Raw genomic sequence first — 16,865 nt, forward strand, 5'->3', positions numbered from 1 at the left:
AAGTGTGATATAGTAGGTGTTCAATAAATACTTATTAAATGATTTAATCATTTCACCCACACTGGTGTGGCATAGTGATAAAGAGTGATCATTAGAATTGTGCAGGAAGGTATTTGAAAATGTAGAAATCTAGATTCTATCTCATCGCTATTCAATTAGAATCTCTGAGAAAATGATGGAAGTTGATAACAACACAATAGCACTTCCATATATCTTAGTCCTTTTTTTGACAGATTACATAAACAAGAAAAGCACAGAAGGGAGATCTTAATCATAAAATGAGCAAGGCTAATCTAATCTGAAGTAATTTTAAAAACATTTTTAAAATTGTGGATTTTTTTTTCTTCATAGTAAATCTTGTATAGACTCTCAAGGATCGAGAGACACAGTTCTGATACTTGTTATGTGACTATTGATCTAGCAAATGCATTCTTTTCAATATCCATAAGTAAGGACACCAGAAGCAGTTTTGTTAATTTGGGCTGAGCAGCTTATGAACTTGCTCTATGACCTGTGCCTGCCCTCTGTCCCAACATAGTAGCCTAAAGGGTCTTTGAACATCTGGACATTCTGCAGATTATCACATTGATTTGATATACTGATATTATGTTATTATGTCTTGATGAGCAAGAAACAGTAAAGATTCCAAAGGTTTGTGTATGCCATCTATGCTCCGGAGGTGGGAGATAAAATTCTGTAAACATTCAGGGGACTGCCACATTGGTGACATTTTTAAGGCCTAATTAGACTTTGGCGTCAGACAAAATTGGCTTGAGTTCATGTTCCATTATTTACTGGTTGTGCATTTTTTAATAAATTCTTTAACCTTTTAAGTCCAAGTAATGATTCAATTTATGAAAATCTTAGAATGGTGCCTGGCATATAGTAAATGTTTAATTAATGTACATGAGATTTCTTCTTCTTCTTATTGCTCATTTTAGGGACTAGAATCTTGATTGCAATTGTTAATGGATCCAGCCAGTCCAGAAATCTATTTGTAACAAAGTCTAGGAGCATTCTTTAACTCAGGATTATAGAATAATGAGAAAAAAAAGTCTAAGCTTGGAATATCCGAGCCCACATTATGGATTGGGAAATTAGAGTGAGTTTAATTACATGGATGTAAGTTATTTGGTAATTTAGGATAATTTATCTTTATTCTTTATTATATTTTAAATTTAATTCATTATTGCCCATGAATCTTCTCAGGAAGGATGAAGTCTTGACCTATCTCTACTCTTCTTTAAACCTACTCTTCCTCATAGCAGGAGGAAAGAATGCAACTTAGGATACTAAAACAACAGTCACATTACTTTAAAAGGGCAAAATTATTGTCATAAAAAATAGATTTGTCTCTTCCTCTCTGGAATTCTTGCTGATAAGCAATCAGCGTGTGGAAAGGAAACTGAGCCTGGGTTTCTGTTCTTTCAATTTTGTCTTATTCATCTGTGCCTGCACAATTGAATTAGATTAAGCCTTCATCTCTAATTCACAAGGAGTGTCCATTTCAGCCTGAGGTCTAAACCACTTTCTCCATTCTTTGAAAAAATATGATTGATACCACCACCTCACAGCAGTGAGAATGGCCCACATCAAAAGAAGCAACAATTTTTGAAGAGGGTGTGGAGAAAAGGGAGCCCACATATATTGTTGTAGATAGTTCAATCCCTGCAGAAAGTAATGTGGAGATTTCTCAAAAGACTAAAAATGGAGCTGCCATATGACCCAGTAATTACACTCCTAGATATCTACCCGCAGACAAGAAAACATTAATTAGAAAGGAAATCTGCATCCCTATGCACATGGCAGCATTATTGACAATTGCCAAGATATAGAAACAACCTAAGTGCCCAGAACAGATGAGTGGATCAAGAAGATGTGGTACATATACATAGTGGAATATTACTCAGCAATAAAAAAAGAAAATCTCATGTCCTTTGCAGCAAAATGGACAGAGTTGGCAGAGATAATGCTAAGTGAAATAAGTCAGAAAGAGAAAGGTAAATACTTGATGGCATCACCAATATTTGTAATATAGAGAAACCAAAATAAGAACCAAAGAAAGACAACAATGGACTATAATGGTGGACTATGGGTAATTTGGTGACAGTTACCCTATGATGGTGCTATCTGATACAGTGAGTCTTAATGTTACCACAATTAAAAGAACAAATTATTGTTTAAAAAAGCTGATTGATAATTTGATTTAACTCTAATCTTAATCTATACCAAAGGTAACTATAAATGACATTCTGATATTCATTTCAATTTTTGTATGCATTGTTAGATAATCTGTTAATTTATTCAACTACTCATTCATCTGTTAATTTATTCAACTATTCATTATTTCTTTACATTTATTGAGTGCCTATTACGTGCTAGAGACCCTGAAATCCTTGGCTGAAATCCTTGCTTGTAGCCTGAAATCCTTGCCTACATGAGACTTATATTCCAGTAGCAGATAATGAAATGAAACATTTAAGTATATAAAATATAGGTGGTGATATATACTAGTGAGAAAGAGCAGAATAAAAGTCTAGGAAATGTTGTTAGTGGGTTGGGGTTAAGTTTTGTATTGGGCGGCCAGAGAAGAGATCACTGAAATTATAAAAGGTTGAAGGAAAAGAAAGTGCAAGTCCTGAGGCGACCAGGTGGTGGGGGGTCCCAGATGAAATACTATGTGGGTGCAGGTTGGAGGTGGGAGTGTGTGGACATAACCTGTGTGTCTGGTAAGGGCTTTGGTACTTAGAGTGAAAGGGGACTTTTGCAGGGCCTTGAGCAGAGGAGGGCTGTGATATTCCCTACATCTTCACAGTGCACAGAACAGAAAAAAATTCAGCCTTCATGAAATTTATATTCTAGTGGAGAAAGCAGGCAATAACAAAATAAATAATATTTAGAGAATAGAAAGCAATAAGTGTTACTAAGAGAGAATAAGGCAGGACATAACATTCTGGTGATAGTGTTGAGAACAGAATGTTGGGGGGACTTGGTGGGGGCTATGGGGGTAGATGAAGAGACAGAGGTTATGGCAATAATTAAGGCAGGAGGTGGTGAGAGTGGCTGGGAGTAGGGTGGTAGAGGTGGAGGTGAAGGAACATGGAAGATTTAGATTTGGAAGGCAGAGTCAACCAGAATTGGTTAATAGATTGGATGTGTGGTTTGAGAGAAAGAGAATTCAAGAATGACTTGAGCCAAGGATGAATTTTGGACTGGAGTTTAGCTCCAAGACTAGTACTGACAAGCTCACTAGTACTGTGCTCTTGGGCAATTATTTAACCTATCTGTGGCTCAATGTAGTCATCACTAAAATGGAAAATAATTGTATAATTCACAATTGTGAGAATGAAATGTGTTTATCCCTCTCATGATCTTGCCAGCATACCTGTCATGAAATAAATATTTGAAACAAAAATTTAGAAAAGTTATGATGGCAGTAGCTAGCACCAATATAGCCAGTCACTTTATACCAGGCATCATTTTAAGAACTTTGCGTATAACTCATTTTATCGCTCACAAAATCCTAGGAGGCAGATGCTATTACCTACCTTTTAACTGCATGGAGATGGCATGGAAGGTGAAGTCTCAGAGCTAGCAGGTGGCAGAATTGCTGTTTAATTCTAGACAATGTGACTCCAGAGGCCATGCATTTTGGACTCTCAGAAGTCTCATAACATGGTTAGCTACAGGTACTATTTACTGGGTCCTTTCTTCCTTAGGGCATTCATTCTTAATCTGTTGATGAACCTGTTTAAATTTCATAAGCATATTAAACTCAAAAGATAAGTATCCAAGAAAACACCAGGACGCACATAAGCATTTTATACCAAAGACGATTAAAGTGGCATATTATGTAAAAGATGGATGAAGATAACATTTTGGGATATTTACGCCATGGCACAGCTGTAACCACGTCGTGCTTTCAAGGAAATTAAGGGAAATAATTCAAGCAGGAGTTTTTACAAAAAAGCGAGAAAAAAAGCTACTACAAGAGCTACGATAAGGAAAATATCACTTACTAGACATGAATTTTATTATGCCAATGTTAATTTCCTATTTTTGATAGTTATACATGCTCAAAGTTCACTTAAAGTCTGGTATTTATCAACTGTGCTTCTAGGAGCATTGTTACCCCCCACCTACTTTGTTAAGTATAATTTCTAATTATAAATGACCTATCTCGCTACTGGCCAGGTCCTGTTGCTTCCTGGCCTCTAATTTGAGCATGCTCTCTCCTTTATCTGTGGGATCAGTCTTTTGCCTTAGTGTTGCAACTCAGGAATTCAAATCTACCTATTTTAATGGGAAGATTCCTGGTTGGCTTTCTATCTCTTGTGGCTGCTGCCACTTGGGGGCATTCTTGTTTTACTATTCTGTGACCATTGTGATGTTGCCAATAGTTGCTTAGCTAAATGGCAACTCAAATACATGAGTTCCCTTTTGTCATACCACACACATCATGTGTAGTATGTATTATTTTAAATAGATAGGTCTAAATTCCCTATCCAAGATCTTATCAGCTAAAATAGGTTTTAATAATCAAGAGAACATTTTTTTTTGGTAATCAGTAACTATTTAATTGTCACTTATCCACTCTTTTTTTCTTTATGTAGATCCTAGTTTCTGACCTGTATAGTTTTCATTCTCTCTAAAGAAATTCCTTTAACATTTCTTTTAAAGTAGGTCTAATGTCAACAAATTCCTTCAATTTGGGGAGAAAATCTTAGTTTTGCTTTCACTTTTGAAGGTAATTTCATAGGGTGCTGAATTCTATGCTGCTGGAAATTCTCCCCGACCCCCAATATTTTAAAGATTCCATTCCATCCCATTCTTGCTTGCATGGTTTCTGAGGAGAAGTCAGGTGTAATTCTTTGTAATTATTTGTCCCTCTAGGATCCTTTGTTCCTATAGTGGCAGGAAGGGCACTGAGCTGGTTCTTTAATCTGGCAGACGGGTAAAGGAGAGTCCTGGAGCCCTTGGTGACTTTCTTAGGCTTTTATTGAGCTTTTACAGGTAATGCAGCAACTAGGTACACCACAGGCAGGGATACCAGAGGGCCAGGAGGCAGGAAGGGGTGCCAGAGGTCCAGGAGGCCGATAGGCCTCCAAGCTTCCGGCAAGTCTTCACTCTGGGCTTCTCTGGCGTTCTTTCTTGCCTTCTCTCTCTCCTGCCTTTCTCCTGCCTATGATTCTCTTGGCCAATATCTCAATACTGCTGGTATGGCCAACAGAAGTAAACAATATAACTTACAACAATGTACAAATGCAGTTGCCCACCATCAGGCATGCAATCCTAGTGGTTGGAAGGCAGAAAAGCCTGAAAATCATTTACCCTACAGTTCCTTTTCCCCTCCCCCTTCTCTCAGAGCTTTTTCTTTATCTTTGATTTTTTTGTAGTTTTGTTTTTTGTAGTTTTGTAGTTTTTTGTAGTTTTGTTTGAAAATGTTATTCTTAGGTGTAGGCTTTGTTTATTCTATTTGGTGTTCTCTAAGCTCCCTGGATCTGTGATCTGGTTTCTAATATTAATTCAGAAATTCTCAATTTGATGGAAATTTTCAATTGTTTCTAATATGTCTTTTGTTCCTTTCTCTCTTCTTCTGATATTCCTGTTACACATACAGTACACTTTTTGTCGCTATACCAAGTCCTTGGATATTGTCTTGTTTCTTCTAGTCATTTTTTTCCTATTTGCTTTTCATTTTTGAACTATTGACATATTCTCAAACTCAAATTCTTTCCTCCATCATCAAAAATCCTTTTTATTTCATCAACAGTGTTTTTTTTAATCCCTAACATTTTTTTGGTTCTGTTTTAGGATTTTAATCTATCAGTTTACAGTGCCCATCTGTCCTTGCACCCTACTTTATCAATTACTGTCTTTTATATTCATTGTAGTTGTTTTAAATTCCTGGTGCCATAATTTCAACATTATTGTTATCTTTTCCTGATGCTCTGTCTACTCATACTATGTTTTTTCTGTTTTAGTATGCTTTGTAATTTTTTCTTAATAGCTGTAGGAGGTACTGAGTAAAAGGAGCTGCTATAATACGGTGGTGAAGTGTGCGGGACGGGGAATGTGAGGCCTGAGTCCCTGAACTGTCAAATTCATACGTTTTACAGTAATTTTTTCCCCCTTAAGTGGGAGAGAATGGCTAGAGAGGCAATGATTGCTGATTGGGGTTCAGTATTCCTTTTCCCTACATCACTTAGGCCATGATAATATCCAGCATATTAAACTCTGGTTAATTGGTTTCTCCTGAGTGTAGGCTTGTTAAGAACCAAGTGCTCTGTGTATTTCAAAATGGTTACCCTCTCCCCCTCCAGGAAGCACAATGGAATTTCCTCCCATATTTACTGATAACTTGACCAAGCTTCTTGAGGTAAGTTTCATAAAAAAAGGGGACTGCCCCAAGATTGAGTGCCTCTAGGCTTCTTAACTCTCAGAGTTGCTCACATGGAGCCTCCAGCAATTCATTAATTAGGGCTCAGTTTTTCCTGTCCAAGCTGCTAGTTCCCAAGGAGGCTTCCTTTATGAGTTTGTACTCTGGTAAGCCTGCACTCCCTGTATTCTCATATTGTCTTGTTAATCAGGGGGAGCAGCAGTTTGCCTTGTGTTCTTGCTTATTTTGTGGCTCTGTAGGGTAAGGAAAAATGTCAGGCTTTTCTGCCCTCCCGCCATCAGGATAGATGATGGATCCTTGAGGTCCTGAACGCATGCCTGATGGCGGGCACCTGCAGTAGGGTGTGGGCATAGGTAGATGGGATTCACCTGGGCTAAGACTGGACTTTTAAGGGCAGCGTCACAGGGACTCCAGAAGCAGCAGAAGCTGAAAGAGAAGCCAAGAGAGAAGCAAGAGAAGTAGAAGCAGAGAGAACGCCAGAGAGCCCAGATAGAGTGAAGATTTGCTGGGGGCTGGGAGGACTGCCAGTCTGCCATGTACCCGCTAAATCCCACTAAAAACCTGCAAAAAACCACTGAGGACTCTGACTCCTCCTTTACCCAGTCTGCTGGATCAGAAAACCTGCACTGTGTCCATTCCTGGACTTTAAAGGCTCCTAGAAAAGTTGTTGATTTTTCAGTCTGTTCAGCTTTTTTACTTGTCAGGACATAGGGACAGAGTCCACGCTGCATATATGCTGGACTAGAAACCAGAAGTGAAATCAGTAAATTCATCATGTAAACACTCTAAATATTTAGGTATAATTGTAGTATATGTGCAATAACTTAAAGCAAAGACCTTAATGTATGTTTTTAAAAACCCTGGGCATGGGCCTCCCCGGTGGTGCAGCACTTGAGCGCTGGGTTGCGAGGCTGCCTGCAGCCTCTGCAGCGCCAGTTCGATCCCCGGCTGCTCCCCGGCCACCGGAGGAGGGTCCCGCATGGCGCGCAGACCTCTCCTGCCGCCCGCTGCTCCCCTCAGCAGTGTACTTCGGTCCTTCTGCCTGCTCTGCTCCCCGCTCTGGCTCTGGTGAATTCTCTCACCCTCCAGCGCTTCTGACTGTACCCAGTGCTTATATAAATAAATCTTTAAAACAAACAAAAAAAACCATGGGCATGTATTTTTATAAGGAAAACTCCATATTACATAGTTAACTGAAAATAAAAATTGACTTTGTTAAATGGTATAAACTAGAAGTTGGTAAGCTACAGCCTCTGGGCCAAGTTCACCTCACCTGCCTCCTATTTCTCTCTGGTTCCTGAACTAAAAACTCTTTTTGTATCTTTAAATGGTTGGAAAAAATTAAAAGATGAATGGTATTTTGTGACCCATGAAAATAACGCATAATGCAAGTTATAGCGTCTATAAGTAAAGGTTTATTGGAACACAGCCACACTTATTTATGTATTGTGCATGGCTGTCTTCACAGCTAAATGGCAGAGCTGAGTATTGGCATCCCTTGGTATCCTCAAGGGATTAGTTCCAGACCCCTTCCCCAAAGATGTCCAAATCTGGGGATGCACAAATCCCCTGTATTAAAATGGTGTCGGTTTGTATATAATCTACACAATCATCCAGCACACTTTAAATCATCTCCAGATTGCTGATGATATTAATACAATGTAAATGCTATGTAAATAGTTATTATACTGAATTGTTTGGGGAATAATGATGGTTAAAGGAGTCTGTACATAGTTTGGTGCAAGTGAAATGGTCATATGGCTGGTCGCATGCCTAACCTTGTGTATATTTTCCATCCATGATGGCTGAATCCACAGACACAGAACCTGGGAATACAGAGGTTCAATTGAAGTTGCAACAGAGGGTGCAGAGCCTGCAAAGTCTGAACTATTTATCACCTTGCTTTTTGCAGAAAAACTCTGCCGATCCATGAAATAAACTAACACGCAAATAATGCCATAGGCGTCTGCGGTGACGCCAGAGCCCTGAATCACCTAGTCAGGGTCCGTTTACTCCTCCGCTCACAATGCGCAGAGGCTTTATTTGACTGTGGATGGTGACTGCAATCTGAGGAGACAGTCAGAGGAAAAACATTCAGCCTAATCTCATATAACACTCCATTCTTATCTTAATATGCATTTCCTTTGAAAATAAGATGATTCTTATAAATTGTTAACTTGTTTTCCAGAAGCAAAATAGTTCTTGAATGTAGAATTATGTTCTGAAAGCTTAGGTAAAAGAGATTTTTTTTCAGAATGTAAATTATTTTATAATTTGTTTTTCTCATAAACTATGCATCAGTGGGAAAAAAGATATAGAAACAAGGAAACATAAATATGCAAGTATAAGGCACCTATAATCCCATTTAGTAGAGATTGTCACAACTGAATCTCTGTTGATCCTGTGTGTGATTTAAGAGAAAGAACTGCTATATATTTATATTTTCAACCTGCCACAGGCCCCCTGATGCTGGTCTGGATAAAGGTGAGGTGCCCCTTCTAAGGTAAAGATGTGAATGGCCAACTTCTCTGCCCCAGAGGGGAGCTTGTTGACTTTCTTGCAGGTGGTTAAGGTCTCTTGAACATGAGAGGCACTAGTTAGTCACTCAGACTCATGCAGGAAGCCAATCTACTATCTAGACCTCAGGTAACTCATTTTATATCAGAGACAAGAGCAGGAAAATGCTCTATAGAAAACATAAAAATGCTCTATAGTAAGTATATTAGTTCCCTATGGTTGCTGTAACAAATGCCCACAAACTTAATGGCTTAACATTTATTCTTTTGCAGTTCTGGTGGCAAGACGTCTAGCATCAAGGTGTTAGAAAGGCTAGGTTTTGTTCTAGGGGCTCCTGGGAAGAATCTGTTCCTTTGACTTTTCAGCATTTAGAAGTCAACTGCTCTCCTTAACTTGTGGCCTCTTCTTCCATTTTCAGTTCACATCACTTCAACGTCTGCTTATAGGATCACATCTCCTTTTTCCTCGCTTTTTCTCAACATCTTACCTTCCTTTTATTAAACCTTGTGAATACATTGGGGCTATCCAGATAACCCAGGATAACCTCCCCAGCTCAAGACCCTTAATTTAATCACAATATCCTGCCTATAAGGTGCTGTATTCACAGGTCTGGGATTCAGGATGTAAACATCTTTGGGAAGCCATTATTCTGTTCACCTTGGTATTTGAATGCCGGCTTTGTTTCTGACATGAAACTGGGTACTAGCAAACAGAGATGAATGAACATGTCCCTCCCCTCACCACTGCTGCCCCTTTAAACAGCAGAATTCCAGGCCAGAGGAAAGAACTTGGCAAAGGCACAGAAGAGTGGAGTGAGTGGTATGTTTGAAGAGTGGCAATCAAATCAGCATTTGGGAGATCCTGTGTATTAGTTTGTGCTCTTTGATGGAAGCATTAGACACCAGTTTGATGAGGCTTTAATGAAACACAATTTTCTTAAAAGGATTAACGGTGGGAAATGGAACTCAAAGGCAAGAGAAAGGCCTGGACCAGAGCTGGAAAATGGATAGAAGCCAGGCAGGTCCTCTGGGTGTCTGCGCCTGGTGCCCAGGCTCTGTGGCTAGAATGATGGTGCCAGCTCTTGTTTGCACTATTTCAGATTCTCAGGAGAGAGTCCAATTTACTTCAACTTCTGGTCCATTCACTCAGGCCATGGTGATATCACAGTGGAATCCTTGAGAAAACCTTCACCTTGGCGATCTGAATGTCAAATTACACTTCCACTTAATGACTCTTTCGCTGTTCAGCGGGAGACAGGTCATTAATTTATTTATTGTCATTATTCTTAGATTATGCAGGGTTTCAAGCCATAAACAAATATCATGGCATGCTTTGTAAAATATCTGTCTGGTCACTCTGAGAGAAAATAAATGATATATCTAATGCCATTCTTTGTTTAGGAATTTTGCTAGCTCACCTTATTGAACATATGTCTCTCTTTCATTCAGTGGTTCCCAAAGATGGGGAAATTTTTTATAAAATATTTATGTCTAAACTCCACCCCAGACCAACTGAATCAGAATCTGAAGAGCGAGCAGACATCTCTGTTTTTAAAAAGTGCTCTAGGTGGAATGAGTACATGTAACAACTGGTGGAAATGAATAGGGTCTGTAGCTTCTGGTATTGTGCTGATATCAGTTTCCTGGTTGGTTAATTGGGGAAGCTGCTGAAGGGTGCAGGAACTCTGTACTGTTGTATAACTTCTTGTAAGTGGAATATTATTTCAAAATAAAGTAAACAAACACTCTAAAGAATCCTCCCCTTTCCCAAATTAAGAGTTATCAATTTGAAAATATTATTTTTGAAAGTCTTAAAAACAATGATAACATGTCCTAGGTGGTTCTCAGGAGGACTGAGAATGGGTGCCTTAATATATTTAGGGAAAGTGAGTCCCTTTGTATAAGATCAAATTGGATTCCCCTAATGAGGACTTCAACCAAACAAGGTTTCCCTGGGATTAAATTTAGTGGGGTTTATGAGTAGAATTTGTCTTCTGTTTTCAATCTCAGGGAATTTAATAAAAGGTCAGCACACCTCTTTGACTGTACTGGAGAAATGACTCAGAAATTGCCTATAGAAGCTTGACTGTGGGCTTCAGACACTCCATTCGGTGTTTTTTGTCCCCAACATGAATGCGCAGGCCAGCTTGGGATTCAGACAGCCTGAATAATTGACATTTTCTACCTTTAGGCTGTGTGCTGAATGTTAAAAAGGTGATACAAAAAGATTATTGGATATTGTATTTAATATGGAATAAAAGGGCATGTGAAACCCTCTGCCCAGTTTTTTTCCCCCTAGTGTCCTGAGATTTCAATGCAATTTAGCAAATCGAAGGCAGTCAGGTTCAGAAAGGAAGAGTCATTCTTCATCTGAAGCAGATTCTCAAAGAATGGGAAATCTTTTGAGGTGAAAAAGACATTTAAGAAAGTTATTTTGAACATGAAAAATAATAAATTTCATTTCTAATAAAGCTGTAGATGTTAGAAAGGTTTGTGTTTTATATTAGATTTCAAGTTTTATGAATCAAAAATGAGGACAACTACTTAAATGTGTTATTCAGGAATCTTTTTGTTATAAGTGACAAAGGAATTTAAGAAAGGAAAAGATCTATCGACTAATTGGGAAGTTAAAGGCCTTCAGGTATGGCTAGATCCAGAACTGAAGCAATATCTTCAGCTTTTCTCCATTTCTCTATTTGACTCTGCTTTCCTTCTGCAGCATATTTTCCCCAATGTGGTGGCAAAGATAAATTGCCAGTAATCTCAGGCATATGTTTTCTTTTCAGTTACTGATCCCCAAAGAAAAAGAGCTTTACTTTTCTGTCATTCCAGGTAAATTCAAAGGTGTGGCTCTCATTGTACTTACTGGCTTAAGACTATCTCTGAAGCAGTCACTATTTTAAGAGGGGTGGTAACTCCTATTGGTCAGGCCCAAGTCATATGTGTACTCTGTAACTGAGATGTGAGGACTGCTTTGAAACTACATGCGGACTGAAAATGGAGAAGAGATAGTTTTCCAAAGAGCTGCTGATCAGATAGAAGTTGTTGGTTCCAGTTGGATGAGGCCCCTCTGTGGGCCTTGGCTGCAGTAGACTCTCCTAACTGACATCATAATGAGGTGATGGCAGATGTCCTGTGGTAGTTAATATGTCTTACTTGTGGGCTTTCATGAAAAACTCCCACCCCAGAGTCCCGGTAGTACCAGTCTCAAGGCAGACATTATTGGACACAAAGGGAGTCATTCATTAGCAGATAAAGAGCCTGTGTAGTATGAGTTACTTGGGCAAAATCATAAAAGAAAAATCGAAGTGGGAGTTCATACACAGGCACCTTTTAGCAGGGTTTACAAGGAAATTGATTTGTGCTAAAAATCTTCATGTTCACTGATCTTGTGGAGTTTCTTTTATACTCCATGCACGGCTGTTTCAGAAGGTGGGAGATTATTTCTCAAGGTGTAGAGAGATGTTAATGAGAGACAAAAATAAGGGAGGTAGTGCAGGTGTGAGCTAGAGAAAAGAACAGAAAAATGATGTATATTTAGATCTACTTTCCTTATTTATTTTTGTTGGTTTTTTTTCATTGATTGATTGTTTTGAAGAAACACTTATCTACAGCCTTCCAGTGTTTTGACAGTGTAGGATTTCCTCCTTAGGTGTAGTCACCGTTGCGCACCCACCACCGCGGTACCCATAGTTCTGCACCATAGTCCTTTGTGCTGTGCCCCCCTCTTCTGAAGGTCGCAAATTTAGATCTAATTTAATGTCAGTTTCATGAATTTTTGTGATTGAATGTTACACAAAAATAAAAAGTTAGAAAAAATTGTCTTTTACTTACTGGCTCATCTTTATGAGTTTTCCCATGAATTGTCCATGGGCCAAGATCTTTCCATGCATTTGAAAAAAGCCCCTAAATGAGCATCCTTTCTTTTTCTGTTGACATAAGGATGGCATAAAGGGATTCTGGGAGTGTGGAACCATTGAGGGGCATGCAGAAAGTCAGCCACAATTTGATCTCCAAAAAGGATGTCAACAGCAGTGCTATACCTTATGGATCCCACCCTGACAGCCTCAGAATAAATGAGAACACTTAGGGAATTTTTAAAAATTGAAAAAGGGGTATTTGGATATAGATGTGCAGACCTACTTTAACTGCTTTCTAGGCTCAACGACAGAGTCAAGGTTTTAGAGAAGAATTATGCAAATCTTTCTAGCCCTGCTTACTGGGTTGTCCTGGGCACTGAAATAGCCCCACTTCACCACAATGTCCTCTCCCCTCTTTATTGGGATCTTTTCAAACAGTGTTAGATAAGTAGGTGAAGGAAGAAGCTTATTGTCTGGAAAGATTTTCTGATAATCTGTGGTGTGGGAGTAACTTTTGTACTTAATTAGTACTTTTCGCTATATACCCTGTTAGTTATTTTGATCATATTTTAAACCTTTGATGGTTTAAGAAGCAGTTGAACTTGGTGAAAAGAGAATGAAAGTGGAATGTAAGGACTAAGAGTCTCCTTCTTGACTTCACCATATACTAGATGTGCAATCTTTGGAAATTTAATGAACCTATTTCAAGCTGGATATTCCAAGTTGTAAAGTAGATATAATAATCCCTACTGCAGAGGTGTCTCATTTCGATGTGTGATGTTGGGATGAAAAAGCATCGCTCAGAGTCCACGTGCAGAACAATGAGAAGCCTAGAGGGACTACACCATTAAGGTGCAGCCCATCTCCAAGGGCAGTCTCGTTTTTATTTAGAATCAGACAGAAAATAAAAAAGATCAAAGAAGCAAGCAGGTAAATGGGGCACAAGTGTGTGGGGACTTGTAACCAGCTGACCCCAGCCAAGTTTGGGGAAATAGAGAGAGACAAGGAAGTCTCAGTGTTTTTGATAATCTAACCATAACATCTATTGCTGTTGCTGCACGTGCTGTTTTCAGCATGTATAGATCCTCATACCAGGACTTTTGCCCTGAGAGGTTCCTTGTCGACTCCCTGTTTCTGCACACTGAGAGGTACAGAAGAGTTAAAGCAAAGAATAATCAAAGCAAAGACACAGAATAGTTGAGAAACACAATAATCCAAGCTCCCACACAGAGGCTTGCTTTGACCATTAAAGTAAGAACTTTACAAGGTACCTGGCACATTTTAGGAAACAAACATGGATGGAACATGTCATGGGATGGTAGAAAGAGCAGTCTCTCATTTCCACTACAGCACACGTTCCCACAGATCTATCTGTGGTCTGGTCTTTTGATGAATTTCCTTAGAGCCAGTGATTTACTTCATGAAGCCCCTGAGAGTGGTGAGCTTGAAGAGGCTTTCAGGAAATATATCCACCACAGGAATTTTAGTAGCCTTGCACATTGTCCCAAACCTATTTAGTCAGGGTTAAAGATGCTGAACCATCAATCTGAATATAAATACATACTTCTTTTTAAAAACCTTGGAGACAAATTACAAATTATGACCTATAAATGAACCCAAGGCATTTATGCTTCTTCTTGGAAGATTTCCAAGATGCTATTAAAAAGACTTGCAGTTACTTATTGGTAGATTTAAGCATTATCCTCCCCCGACTCACCATGCCAAGGAATAGTGGCTAAGAGTTGAGCTGCTTGTTCCAGAAGGGCCAGCAAAAAAACACTGCAAAAATCACTCAGGGAAGTTGTATCTTGCCAGACTATGCTATGCAGATGGTGTTCGTCTTAGTCTGCTGGACCTGCCACTACAAAACACCAGGGACTGGTGACTTAAACAATAGAAATTTATTTCTTGCAGTTCTGGAGGCTGGTGAGTCCAAAAGCACGGTGCTAGCAAGGGAGGTTTCATTTTGATGCCCTTTCTTGACTTGTAGGCACTCACCATCCTGCTGGGTGCTCATGTGAGTGTTGAGAGAGAGAGAGAGTGCGCACGAGCCAGGCTGGTCTCTGATAACGACATGACTCCATCAGGGAAACACTGCCCTTATGACCTTATCTAAATCTAACTGCCTCCTAAGGTGACACCTCCAAATGCCATTACATTCATGGTTTCAACATAAATGTGAAGGGGATGTAACATGCAGGCTCAACAGCACTTATGAATGTCAAAGACATAGGAAAATATGGCCACAAATCCAAAAGACACTCCACTGCTTGAACCTGTCTGTTCATCCTTCCACTGGAAAACAAATTGACTATCTCACTGTTATTTTTTTGCCCTTCCAATCCACCTAAGCAATTTAAAAATATGTTCTTCTTTGGGCCCAGAGAAGCATTTTATAAGCTACCCTATCACTCAATGATTGCTAACTTATCACCAAATATTGTGATTTTGATTGACAGTGTCAGTCTGTTTTTTGGAGGAAGGAAACATGATATTTGCAACAAACAAATGTTTGACATAAATATTTGCATAAATGGATGTAAATTTTTTATTTTAACATTTATCATTTTTTACATTTTTTAGACAATATTTGCTTCCCCCCCCCTCAGATTGAGTCCTCATAGAATTTCCTTCCCCAAGGCACCCGTGCACCATCACCACAGTCCCCTGTGCTCCTCCCTCCTTCCCTCTGATCCCTTTCCCTCCTCCTCCCCTGCAGGATGTCTCTGATTTATAATTGTCTGTTTTTGCTTTGTTGTGTTTTGTACTGTTATTATTATTTTTTCACACTGGTATCTTATTTGGTTCCCCTATATTCCTGTTATAAGTGAAACCATCTGATATTTTTCTTTTTCCTTCTGGCTTATTTCACTGAGCATAACTCCTTCCAGCTCCATCCACGTTGCTGCAAATGGCATGAGTTTATCTTTTTTGATTGCTGAATAATATTCCATTGTGTATATATGCCACATCTTCTTGATCCATCCATTTTTGGGCATTTGGGTTGTTTCCAAGTTTTACCTATTGTAAGTAGTGCTGCAATAAACATAGGTGTATAGGTGCTTTTTTGAATCACTGTTTTTGTGTCCTTTGGGTAGATCCCTAGTAGTGGAATTGCCAGATCGTATGGTAGCTTAAATGAATGTAAATTTTACAGTCTATTTGAAGATGTTTTTGTAGGATAATCTCACATGAAGGCTATAAAAACTGGAAGATAAGATCAATTAATATTATCAGTTAGCATTATCAAGGGGTACAGAGATTGTATCTACCAGAAGTTTATGATCAAAGAAGTAACCATTGTTACCAGGCTTTGCTAGTGATGAAATCAAATATCTCTGTTGGCTATCAAATTTCTTGCAACTCAATTTTATTTATTACTAATATCCTGATTCCTAGTTTAGTTTCTCAAGTATCTTAAATGAAGAAGAGTGAGCTCCAAAAAGTGACAGAAAGTTCTGGTCCTTGGAAAGAGGAAGGCACATTCTGTAACTTACATATATCAGCCTTTGGTGAATTTAAGTCATGGGGGTCAGTTCCCCAAGACTAGTCTACTCTGGATGTGCTGAAAAAAAATTGAATCTCCAGACTTCAAAGCTTAGAATTAGGGCCTGGAGATAGAGGCTTCATTAAGACACTGACCACAGTTAGACCTTGCTTGAATGTATCCATGTCTCTTTTATCTTCTCACTTGACAAGTCTGAATGGGCATGTCAGTTGCCACCTGACAACTATTATTCATCTTTTTTTAAAAAAGATTTATTTTATTTATACAAGTGCTGGGGTACAGGCCAGATGCACAGGAGGGTGAGAGGATTCACCAGAGACAGAGCGGGGAACAGAACAGACAGACTGACAAAATACACCGCTGAGGGGAGCAGAGGGTGAGACAGGAGAGGTCTGCTGCGCCATGTGGGATTCTCGCTGGCCAGCCGGATTGAACCTGTACTGCAGAGGCTGCAGACAGGTTCACAGTGCTGCGCTCAACCGCCTGCACCACCAGGGAGGCCCTATTGTTCATCTTAATATACCCAGGGCATTTCCTCCCTTTGCCTCGCCCAGAGAACAGCTCTGCCCCATGAATGGATT

This window comes from Talpa occidentalis, unplaced genomic scaffold, assembly GCF_014898055.3.
Source record: "Talpa occidentalis isolate TD23 unplaced genomic scaffold, MPIMG_talOcc4v2.1 talOcc4.3, whole genome shotgun sequence".
Classification (NCBI taxonomy): Eukaryota; Metazoa; Chordata; class Mammalia; order Eulipotyphla; family Talpidae; genus Talpa; species Talpa occidentalis.